This window comes from Oryzias melastigma, linkage group LG3 (genome assembly GCF_002922805.2).
Source record: "Oryzias melastigma strain HK-1 linkage group LG3, ASM292280v2, whole genome shotgun sequence".
NCBI lineage: Eukaryota > Metazoa > Chordata > Actinopteri > Beloniformes > Adrianichthyidae > Oryzias > Oryzias melastigma.
In genome coordinates, this window is record NC_050514.1 from 18,355,013 (window position 1) to 18,368,458 (window position 13,446).

Consider the following 13,446-nt stretch of genomic DNA (forward strand, 5'->3'; position numbering starts at 1 on the left):
ATACTTTCTGTATTGCAGGACAAATAATCTTATTATGAAGGTTTCTCAATAGCAAAGTAATCTTAGTTTGAGAAAATAAGTCTTAGTTACTAGAATTATTTTCTTAACATAGCAACTCTTGGTGAGACTATTTGTCTCGATTTCTAGGGATCTTGTTTTTGCAGTGAAGGTGGAAAAATACATATTGGGGAAAAAAAAAATCGGCATGTTTGTTTAAAAAGACAGCGTGGTATAGAACTCTAATAAAGGTCCTCTGGTACACCCTAGTGGAAATACATGAAGATCATTTGAGTTGAAGACACGTCCTGGAAACATTCAAGACCTGAACATCACGAGCAGTTATAGATAATCTTCAATCTACAGAAGTACGAGAAACAAGCATGGTTGATCAGAACACGAGCAGATAAGGGAAAGTTTAAACCCCTGTAGTGCTCAAGGGTAATAGTCCGTAAATTAGAAAGTAGGAGCAGTGTCTTTTCTGGGGATCTGTGGCCCGACTTCATCGGCACTTGAGAAGACCCCGATTTCTGAGAAAGGTGCTTTGACTAATTTGGCTTCATTTTATGCCTCTCTGACCATGACTGGTATTTAAATGGCTGCTTCTTTGACAGATGCTCAGTTCAAAATATTCCTAACTGAAAATATGTAAAAGTGATATTAAATGTCCTTCAGGCCAGGACCACGAAACAGAAAAACGGGAACATCAAAAGGTTTCAAAAACTGTAACAAATGATGTTGGCCCACCTGTGGGGCGAAGAGAGAGCCTTAGCCTCATCTAACATCTAAGACCTTTAAGATTTAGATTGGATCATTCAAGTATTGCCTGATACTATGGTATTTAAACTAAATTTAACCCCCTCCCAAAAACATTTCAACAACTAAATCTACTGGAAAGAAACGATCTGTAGTAAAAATCTATTTTATTACATTTAAAGTTTATGTAAATATGATAAAACATATTTAAATATAGGAAACATGTTTGAAAAACACAAAAAAACTCTTCAAGAAGTTTGTTTTATTAATTCTTATGTTTTAATTTTTTTATGACTTATTACAGAATGTCTTTTTTTTCCAATCACAAGGAGTCTTTTGTCCAAATCAAACCCCACAAGAACGGAGGTATTCATGACATGCTTTAAGAAAGGAATTTAAATTTCAGAAAAAAAAATATTAAGGTGATAAATTGCTTATGAAAGTTGTTTGATTTTTTAAAATCAACTAATTTGAGAGAAAAAAAAACAACTTCACGCTCTTTTATGTATGTTGTCTATCTTCATACATTATAAATGGAATAAATTATATGTAAAATGAACCTTATTGACAATATTTCGAATGCATGCAGAGAGTAAAAACATGTATAAATATTGTTGAGATAGAAGACAGGGAAAAAAAGCAAATTGTTCTTCATGTTTGTTTGTGATAAAAAAAAGTTTTTTTTTAATTTAACTTAGACAATGACCAAACATTCCTGTATTTTTCTTTTTTTTCATTAAAATTGGTGCTTTATTCAGAATTTATCTTATTAAGCTCAAAGAAAATAAATACAATTTCTAGGCATAAACTTCTTAACCTCCGGAATAAATTAGCAGAATGTTTTTTCTGTGTACTCTCAGATGACTTTAATTATTAGGATAACACACAGTTTGTTTTTTTCTGTGCTGTGCTCTGAAACAGACAGAAACAGATTAACACAATCATTTATTTATGTATGTCAAACTCTTTGCATGACCACCAAAACAAAATGGTTAATGGCTGAAGTCAGAAAAATTTATTTTTTTTCGCACAGTTCAAGTAAATACTGTTCTAATGCTGCAAACACTTGATCAAATTTTAGAAATCAGACGTGACACTGAAAACAACAGTCAGGGGCTTTTATTTAAGCTAACACCACTTTCCCCCTTAAGGAAATCCTAGCTGGGGCTGGTTGAACTTAAACCTGTGAGCATTAACCTGGAACAGCTGTCCTGTAGCCCTCAAGAACTCCCTACTCCACCATCAGAAGAATAAGCCCACAGTCCTGTGAGCCACATGCCCCCTCTGTGTAATGCTAAACATCTGCTGGTTTCATGCTTCCATGTTTTCCATCCCATTGCACATACTTCACAAATTCAGTAGCTTCCTTCTCCAGCATTTGTTAATACTGTTGATTGTGGAAACCATCCATGTTTACTTTGAATCCCATGCAGGCCGGCTTTAATTACCTGCAGCTGCTCGCTCTCTGCCTTTGGCTGCTGTTTTCTTCAAATAGAACCCAGATTTTTATTCTCAATTAAAGCTTTCTAATGCAATGAGTCACAAAAAGTGCACCATAACGTCGTAATAATGCAGATCTAGATCACTAATGACCAATGCATGTTCGTATTGCATCGTACAAACCATCAGAAAGACATTTTTTTTTAATTATAAAATAATAAAAATATGCTTTCATTTCATGTGGTTTGGCAACCACATACATTGAATTGTGCACATACATCAACATATATCCTGAGTACCATTACAGTACAGGTGTTACTGTTTTCACTATCAGAGCAAACATATCGTTGTGTTACTTTATTCAATAAAGTGTGTATTTTTCCTGTAACACGTGTACTGTCTGATGGAAAAAGAGAACAACTCAAGCAGCGGGCAGCTACGTTTTGCCTGAGGACATTTCTGTTGGGCCGAGAGCCCCATGTGCTTTGATTTTTTTTGTCTGAAGTGTAACAATGATTTTTCTACACCCACATTGGACCAAACCGTCTTTCCTGACATTGGTTATTTTTCTTGTATAATCCAATTAGGAAACACTCAGTGGGTTGGATATCACAGCGCTAAAAAGTTCAACAAACAGGCATAAAAGTGTTTGAATTTTTACAATCCACTGGACACAACGGTGAAACTTCAGAGCCCTGACCGAGAGAGATGTGAGCTAACTGAATTAGTCCATCTACACCCTCTGCACTGACTATATGCACAATGTGTGGCATGGAAATAAGACATTTTTTTTGTCTTTGAAGTTCATTTTAAAACCAGATTTTTTTCATGTCATGCTACTGAAGGTGGTTGAATTGCCAACAAAGCATGCTTTGAACACATGTGATCCGACTGAAAAAAGGAGCATCCTCAGGCAGAGTGAGACAAAGCCAGTGGTGAACCAGGGGAGACGTGCGATCAACTAATCAAAGATATTAACTTGCATGAAGCTGTCGGCAAACACTCATTTGGCTTTGTGTTGAACAATAATGATTACAGAATGCATGTATAAATAATGTATTTTGCTTTTGACACATGTAGAGAGTTGACCTGTACTCACACTAACCTAAGCTATGGCCACAAAAAAACTGCAGAATCTTTAAGAATTTTTTAAGCTACAAAATTGTCTTAAAAACACAAGATTTTCTCTTAAATTATCCTTGATCTAAAAATAGTTCCAGAGGTAAATAAATTCCCAAAAAAAAATAGTAAATAAAAAAAAGTTGTTGTATATTTCAAACTTTGCAACAAGAAATAACATGACCCCCATTAGTATCCACTGTAGGACAAATTATTACCAATTATTACTGCAAAAATACAGCATCTACACTATTTACAAGAGATTGATGGAGGACAACTGAATTATCATCATAAAATGAGCTTTTTTCATCTGCACTATGCCAGCTTAAAATGTTTTTCCAACAGGAAGACCGCAAAGTTTACCTGTTAATTGTATATTTTTGGCTTGGTTTTATTATTGTAAGAAGCAACACTTCTGGGATTTGCTCCTTTGTCCTGGTTTAGGTTGATGAGATTCACCACACTTTCTCTTGCTTTTTTTCACTTCCATCTGTAGCTGCAACATTAATACATGAGACAAAAGTTAATTCAATGCTGTTAAAGTTTCTCTAAAAACAACAGAAACATGAGAATCTGTTGCAGCTTTTCATTGCTGGAAATCTGTTCACTAAAATCAGGTATCAAACGTCCATTTTCATTTTTCTTGCAAAATAACAAATAAAAAGCAAAATATTGCATTCGGTATATTTTTTATGCTTTCCAAGTAACTGTTAGGTGAGTTCACTGTAGAGCACATGTATCTTTAAAACTGGTCAGATTCAGGAAAAAAGACTGAAAATTTGTACAAAAAAGGCACAAAAGCCTTAAAACGCTGTGGATGGGAACGCCTTGTGAACCTCCTCCTAAAACATTTTAACTTAATAAAAGAGTAAAATTCTAGTAGGAACTGCAGCATAAGAAGAGTGGCAGAAGAAACTCAAAAGGGCATCAAAAAACAATAAATCAAATGTTTACAAAATGCAGTCCGAAAAGTATTGTTAGTACGCTGCAAATAGTTAAATGTCTTTGATACTGAGCTACAAATAACTGGACAAATAAAGAAAAATAAGGAGGCACAGTCTGTTCTTTTTAGCAGCAGATGTCATGCAGAAACAAGTTTGGAAAACTGCTCTGTGTGAGTAAGTCAGTAAAGAGAATTTTGAGTTTTGTTGGAGCAACAACAGAGAACTTTTTTGGCTTTGTTGTCCATTCAGTTCTGCCAATAATGTTGAAACATCCATTTTAGAGTAATTAAATCATATTTCCATGAGGCCATTGGGCTCATGTTTGATTTTAAGATTCCTCCTAATTGCAATATTTTGAATACAATTATTTGAACATATCAGATTACATTATGCACTAACAGTACTTTAGAAAAATAAAAAAATAGAACAGAAAAACATTAAAAAAGCAACAATAAGATAACCAGATCTCTATGTAAACTATTTATAAATACAAGAATCATAAGGGAAAAAATACAAAATACCAGTATGTGGAGATGTTATTTATCCTCTTAATATGACGTTAAAAATAACAAAAGACAGAAAGAAGTTGTACAAAACAACTGCTCCTCTGTTTGTCTGTCTGCTTGAAGACAGACAGATTTTTCTCATCTTTTTTTTTATTTTATTTAATTATCCCACAAAGCTCTTTTTTATGCCTCTGCCTGTGTCTTGGTCCCACTGTGTAAGTTTGTAATTGAATAAAACTTCATTTAAAAAAAGAAGTTGATTAAAAAATTAAGCTCCACTGATCAGCGCAGCCTCAGCCCTCCCCAATTCAAGATCCTATATTTCACATTCTCAAAGTGTTGGGGAAAAATTATCACCGCAGGACAAGTTAATGCCTTTCACCACAATGACATTAAACCCACCAGTGTTCTAGTAAAACAGAAAATGACAGGAGATTAAATAATTTCACCCATTTACTGAAGGTCGAGCTTTTTTTTTTTTTTTTTGGTCTGCTTATCCGTATTGAATGTATTTAATGCATAAAAATTCTACAAAATGTATGTTTTTCTACTCTGCAGGTAATTTCTTAAACCTGTCAGAAATAGCAAATGCAATTTCAGTCTCACTTCTTAGAGTGAATGATGACACGGCATTGCAATCCCGGTTTGAGAAGAAAAAACATGACTTTTGCTTGATTTTGCAAGAAAAAAAATAGACATTTGCTCATTTATCTTGCCAAATTCACTGTATGGTATCTCATTTGTGTGTAGATATGTGCCCAAAGATATGCAATTGTCAAATATTTTGGCTTAAAAAAACAAAAACATCCATAATATGAAAAATAAATTCAACATTTATGCAGTTTGAGGCTGGAGAAACCTAATCCATGCAATTAATGTTTGGAAATTATAGCCTGGATCTAGTGGCAGTTTCGAACCATACGTTATTGATTTGGAAATGAAAACCTGTACTCTTCAAGGTTAAACTCAGTCCACCCTCATTACTGCTCTGTCCTTGAGAGGCCCGCAACAGGGCTGCTGCAAGGAGTAGAGAGGACTGCTTTAATGAAGGTGAATTTAATGGGATTTAATGTTGCTGGGGGCAATGGAGCAGTGGAGAGATATGGTTTTAACAAAGAGCAAGGGACCAAGGGTAAAGGGAAAGGAGCAGACATTTTCCTTTCTTTTTATTTATTTCACATTTGGCTGAACAGAGTAAAAGCACATCAGATTTTCATCTACTGCCCCCCCAAGAGAGAGCCGTTATATTTCTGCAGTCTACATAATGTGGGTTTTCTTTTACAGCAATCACAAACAATGCTTTTGTCTTTTTTGTTTGGTGTTTTTTCATTCATTATTTTTTTTAATTTTCATCCTGCGCTTTAAATTTGACTTCTAGGCAGACATGTTAAACCATCACTTGGTCTTATAAAAAAAAAAATTATGAACAGTAAGTTTTAACCTCAGCAGGGATAAAAGCTCAATTTTTTGACCATGCATGAAAAAAGCTTGGAGGAATATAATATTTATTTGCTTTTGAACAATGCTTTCCAGGAGATTTAAACTGTTTTAAGCACATGAGTTTAGGATAAGTCGTGTACCTCTTTTTTATATATATAATAGCCCAGTTCTTTTTTTTTATTTGTGTGAATCTCTCAAGAGCTCTGAAACATTTTCCTCTTTCAGCGTGGCCCTTCAGCTGCAAGGTCACGATCACATGGCTGCGCCTGCAGGTTTTGAAAGCTTGATTTGAACAATGTGTGCTCTCTGTAAATAACATTAAAAGGCCCTCTCCTACAGTAATACCCTATAAATATGCCAAACTCTTGAAATGCTGAAAAAATTACTTTCATACCTTGTTTTGAAACCCTTGCCCTGTTATTTCTTCTTCTTCTCCCACTCTGAAAATATGCAGGCGAACTGACAGGGTGCTAATTTACAAACAGAGAGAAGGGTGGGTGAGGTGACTGCAATGCCACATAGCTCCTATACGGCGTGTTATTATTATCTGTAACAATTCCTAATCATGGTGAGCTCATGGTCAAACTCATTACTGACTCTCCTCCAGAAATGGAAGCAATATAAACGTCAGCTGATCTCCCGTTCGTGCCTTCATCTGCAGTCTCTCATCAATACCTCATGAAAAAGCATTTTATCTTCTACTTTCTACTGACTAACACAGTTCACTGCTTCCTAAACGCTCTACCTGAATGCTTACACATCACTGTGCAAAAGGAAAGAGACAAAAGAAGTTCCACTCCGGTCATCTTTAGATCTGTTCTAAAAGTGTTCCCACTGCTCTTTTAATTAGGATTATGCTGTTTTTAACCCCCCAAAAAAGTTGTTTTCTAGGACACAGTTTCCACAGAGCGGTAGAAATTTGTCACTGAGTTGGAGGCAAGACTGTTGTAATCCTGTCCCTATTTCCCATCACCCATTTGTTTATAAGCTCTCCCCGCCTGCTTACAGCCCCTCACACCCCCAACGTAACATTACAAGGGCAACAAAAATGGCAAGAAATATGGAGACAGTTTTGAGGCAACTCAGATGAGAGAAACAAAGTTGTACGTGGATCTATGTCCAAATCTGAACTGCTACCCCTCTGACTCCTCCCTATTGCTCCAAATGTGGGGGTATATGAAGCGGTCGTGCTGTCCTAAAGTGTTATTCTTTTTTTAAGGAGTAGCTGCAGGAACTTAAGGCTGGCTATCCTCCGGCTGGTCTTTCCAATGTCGTTTTTCTTGTTCTGTGAGGATATCCAGACCAGCAGGGTTCACCAGAAACAAAAACATTCCAACCTGCTCTCAGGTCAGATTTTTGTTGAGTTTGAAATCAGCTGTTTCACTTGATGGCGAGCTACCAATCAAACATTCCATAAGGGGATATTACATATAATATATAATAAAGAAGATTTGGCCTTCTCACATTAAAGGCTCAGCCAGGTGGTGAATATTTCACTAATTGGTGTTATCACAAGTCCGGGTTACATTCTGCTAGTAAGGTCCTCCTGGACACGCTCATGGCGTGGAGGAGAAACTCATTTCTTCACGTGCCTGTGCCCTAAAGCACAGACATTTACATTTAAAAGTAAGTCTTGTTTCAGCTTGACTTTATATAGTTATTAAACCGATGTTTTTATGTATTTTCCGAGTGCTGTCAGCTACGTACTCGGGTAGTTGGCCGGCAACTATTGATGACATCATCAAGCAGTAGTAACGTCCAAATTTGAAGACACTGCCTATGTCCAGATTCTTTCACTACTCACTTTACAGTGCGTTCACCATTTTCTAGCGCTGTCCGAATCTACTATTTCAAAATCAAGTGCCCTAGAAATCTCCCAGAAGTCCTTGCGAAAAACCAGTGTGTATTGATTGCTCACTACATTAGCGAATATAACCACAATGCATTGCTTTTGAACAACTTTTGCAGAATAAAATGTATTTAAACTTCATAAAATCAGTGAGGTCATATCTGCTGTTTAAAAAAAAATAGTAGTGAGCATGGTGTCCAAATTGCTTTTAAAATCCAGGGTACTACATAGTCCTACAATATAGTTAAAAAGCCACTATTTTTTCCATATCTCTCCACTTGGAGGAATAAATGTAGGAAAAGGGAGCAAACATAGGGGTAGGGAAGCAATTCGAATTCAGACTTTGTCGGAATGGAGCTTGTGGCTCACCGAATGTAGCTTTTACATCACAACTACTATGTTTTTAAAAAGGCTTTTTTTCTGTCACTGATTCACTACAATTTGAATAAAGAGACACTCAGAAATGCTCAGTTTTCTTTACATATGTCCTCAGTCATGAGAAAGATGCCACAAGAACATGTTAAAACACCATTTTCATCATAGTGGGCATGTCCACCATGTGATTAAAGGCGCCTTTTCCCAAACACCAGCAGGTCCATTATGCATTGATACAATATTTGAGCAGGACTACACTCGGAAACAAGCAAGGGGAAAAGAAATCCAGAAAACTTTTTTTTTTTTTTGTTCAGACATTTGAGAAGATCTGAGGACGAGAGCCCGAGGTTTGAATGACAGCGGTGCTAACCTTGTATCAGGGGTCACTTACAATTTACATTTCATAAAGTCAAGCTAAATAACATGGAGACTAATGGCAGAGCCATTACTTTTAGCATCTCTTTCACATATGAAAGTTATTCACCACACAGAGGAGGAAATCAAAGTCTGCTCGCACAATCACTTCAAGTTCTCAAATACTCTTGTAAGCACTTGATGTCAAGTTAAAGAAAATCATGCATGATTTAACCCATATACCGTATCGCTTGCTGGGTAAATTAGTTCGTAGCCTCACTATTTCTGTTGTGTGTTGCTGAAAATGTCATTTAAAACACATTAATTTACAGAAAATCTTTCAAATTTGTTGAATTTTAGCTCTAAATTGCAACCACTGAATTTATTTATTTTTTTCTGAATCATGTTATCGTTAGTGAACTTTAGAAGCCCTGTCAGTTCAAATGAATGTTCCAAAATGACTTAAAAGCTCCGATACCTCCTTTGTTCACACATCAACATTTGACTTTTCCTCTGTGACATTTATTGGTGCCATCTGAAATCCCCGCCTGATGGGGAGCATCAAGTAGATGTTTAGGGGAACAAGTGGTCGGGGTCAGAGAGGTCAGGTTTGTTGGCAATTGTGGACGCATTTACAGTAGATGTTAAAAAATACTCAAAGCAGAGAAAATGTCCCACAATTATCCACAATTTAGTAATCATACAACATTATCTCCACTTACTATGTAGAGGCAGCCAATACGCTTAAATAAAGTTTCAGTCGGGCACGGTAACATGAGTTTGGGCCCTTCAACATATGGGCGGCGTGTACACACACACACATTTGTTTAATTTGTTCTGACAACAAAAAGGGGCAGAGGGTGTTCTGCACTTAAGCCTTTCCTGAACTTAACGTGAGCAGTAGTCTGCTCTCTCCACGTCTTCTCTTATTTAATCAACCATTTGCCGAGATTTTAAGTAGAAGAACACCATGACCCTAAGACTTTTTGGGATGTCATAGAAGAGCATAATTACCATAACAACATTGGCTGTAAGAGCCACTACGCTGAAACACTGCTGGTTGACTCCAGCTGTTCCCCATTGCTGTCAATGCCAAACTCAGAGATCACTTTTCACAGTCGAATCAAAGGTTCACATAAGATTGGATGTCCAAACTTTTGACTGGAACAACAGAGGACTGCATTGAAATGCAGGAGGAGCTGAGCATGCTCTCCACAGATGCCTAATGACTGTCATTAGTGCTGTTTGATGTTTGGTCACGACGTATGATGCCTCAAACAGAAAGCTCAGATAACACACACATCTGTGATTTGCCCTGATGTAAAGCCTGATTAATTATAATTAGCAATAATTAAATTATTCATAATTAACAATCATTTCAATTAATTAGAATTAGCCAACTCCCCTTATCCCCCGACTCATTAACTCAATTAAAACCGTAATGATTTCCATGATAATGTCATTTTTTAATGTAAATCTACTACAAAGTCATTCGTTTTTCATGCAGTCATTATTTACATATTTAAGGTCATTTGCAAAAATTAAAAAAAAAATCTTCAAGCAACCGCTAGATTTTTACAGAAATCTATTATAAATCATATTTTATTTTGTAGATTTTAATTATTTATCATCTATATGTTTTAGTTATGACTGCTGGTTTAATCTTTGTGACCTCCAGGTTTGAGTCAATTTAGATGTTTTAGTAATGTAGTTTGAATGTAGCTTTTAGAATTTGAAAAACAAAATTGGGATTTAAAAGAAAAAGCACAATCAGCCATAGGTTAGATTTTTTTTATTTCTGTTAAACTGTTGTTCAGATGAAACCACTGAGAATGGTTACTTATAATTTAAGTCTTCAAAGCTTTAACTCTTCATTGGAAATAATTGAGATTATGTTAGTTAAACCAGCAAAAACAGACATAAGATTTTGTATTGAGAAAAACAATAAACATACAATAGTTAAAACATACAGTAAAATTATGTGAAAAATCATGTGTCAACTTGCTCATATGAAACATTTGATATAGTTTTTAACCACATCAACAGGAAATCCTGTCACTTGCATCAGTTTAAAGTCGAGGTGGGTTGAGTACATGTTTCAATGGTAACCACTCTCTCCAATCAGGAGTGAGCATGATAGAAGGCCACGCCCCTTCCACTGAAAGCGGGCTCAGGAATATCTGTCAAACACACGCTTCAATCGTTCAACGCAGGGCCTCCTACTTTTATTGAGGCATCTGATTGGTCAGTTCATAACTTGAATAACTTGCACCACAGCAGAAATATCATGAATAAAACAACAGGATTATAAAGAACTTCTTAGAAAGAAGGTAGCAGAGCAAGAATGGTTATTGTGACTAATAGAATGACTGAGTAGTAGCTGTTTATTTCTCTATAGACGTCTATGGGATTTTGGCTTTTTGGGACCAGCGTGTACTTTTAATTTGGAACATGTGGGGTCTCGGTCCAGTTTTCTTATGCAGTCAATGCTGCCTTTTTGTTCGTTTGTTTCACTATTTTATCAATGAGTCATCAATCAGGGACATGTCTACCGTGTTATGATGCAAATACACACTAACTAAGCAAAGAAAAGTCTATACAATAACACATGAATACAATTTTCACATATGACCTTTGAGGAGTATACAGCTGTGTACACGAAACCGAGTTTTCTTCATGGAGATCCAAAGCTATCAGTTGAAGAGAGGTAGCTACTGCTTGTGTTAAGTGCTAGCAAGTTACAGCAGAAGCAACAAAAAAGTCTAAGTGTAACCATTTTAAACATATTTGTGCACACCTTTATGTCCTATATTAGAATAAAAAATGTGTAACTGAAGAAATGTTTGTTTTCCAATCAGAAGCAAATATTAAAAAATAAAAATACTATTTACCAGCATCATTTTTTACCTTGTTGACATAAAAGTTTAACTAATTATGTAGAACAGCTTTCCCACCCAATAATGGAGCCTTTCAACATGAAGGAGATTCACACTTTTTGATCATCTACCTGATTCAAAGAAATACTCAGATGTTAAGATACCAAAGTGTGTTTTTTTCTGATGAGACATAACTCTGAGGTTAAAAAAATAAGTGACAGATGTTAATTTTACTTATCCAAAAACAGTCCACTGTTTCGTCAACAGAAAAAAACTTTATTTAAAAAATGTATTTCAGTTCTCCCTTTTTCAAATAAGCATCACACATTATCAGAACTTGGGGAGCTATAAGTGAAAAGGTAAGTTTTTTCTAATTTTCCTTCGGTTCTTAAAGCTATGGATGAAGCGTCCTCTTGCTCATGAAAGAGAGGACGCTGTGTTAACAGCTGCTGAATGCTGTTGCGTTGGAAAGCGCCTGCAGAGTTCAGCCTGATTGCAGGAGTGTGTAGGTGTTTATGTTATTAGCAGGATCTTTTAGCATTAGAGGTGTATAACCAAACCAGGCATATCTGCTTCATCAAGGAAAATGCAGTAAAGTTGAGGAGAAAAATGATTTTCCTGTTATTGTTGTTAATATTGGTGTAGTTATTTTAAACCTACTCCATGTTTCCTTGATTGCTGATGTGACTCCTCCACTGTTCCAAGTTTTTATGAGTTTGATCTTCCATTTCTAAGATTATAGATTTATGAACATGAGATCGTTATTATATATAGCTGGTATGATGTTTATAGGACAATTATAGTTCCTGTCCCAGAGAATTGCATCCTAGAACATGGATAACACTTTCATAGGCTGCAAACTGTTTAGCCTCCATATCCCAAAAATACTGTGGGGTTATTGCTATTACCCACATAAACCTGTCTAAAAAAATTTCAGCTACCAGAACTTTTCTTTTTTCCTCTCACAATTTTAAATATTACTTTCAATAAGAAAACTGAGAGAATGTGTAAATCTGTTTTTTTCTTAATATATTTTACTTTATTAATCTGAAAATATGTGAATACTTATTGAAATCATGTCTTAAGAAGTTATAAGATCATGCAAGTCCAGTCTCTAGGGAAAAAAAGGAAAAGCCTGCAAATACAGTGTTTCGGGTTTTTGTGAATCTAATGTACTTTGTCTCCCTCTAGCGGACAGAGTGACACCTTCACGTGAGTCTTCAGAGCTGTTTATCAACGGAAGAAAAATAAAGTCAACTATTTTTGTATTATTTACAACACGTGTTACACTTGATTAGAACAGAACTTTTGAAATTGAAATATTTTAATTATAAAATACTCAAATATCCTCAAATATATAATTGGTGGAACAACACGTTTGTATGTAAAACTGAAGGATCCTCATGGGTACTTTCAACCCTTCCAGCTTTAAATCCAAAAGAGTGGAGGAACACGTTTTGCAGTCCTTTTAAGACCTGGTGACTTTTATGATCCATCAATCACCTGAACAGAGCTTGAATACCTGAACCACAGCCAGGGGAGATCGGGGCTGCAAGACATTGAAGGAACAAGTGCTGTTCATTCAGGAAATCCATTGAATATCATCACTTGAGATGCTTATGTGCACTGACATGTGATTTTTTTTTGTAATTTGCAAAAGAAAAAAATATTTATATATGTTCAGCTTTTATAGAACCACATATTTTTGCCTTGTTATTAATTATTTGTGGTGTAACAATTATTCAACTTTATCAATAAATCTGTGTATTTTGTTACGATCTAACCAGATT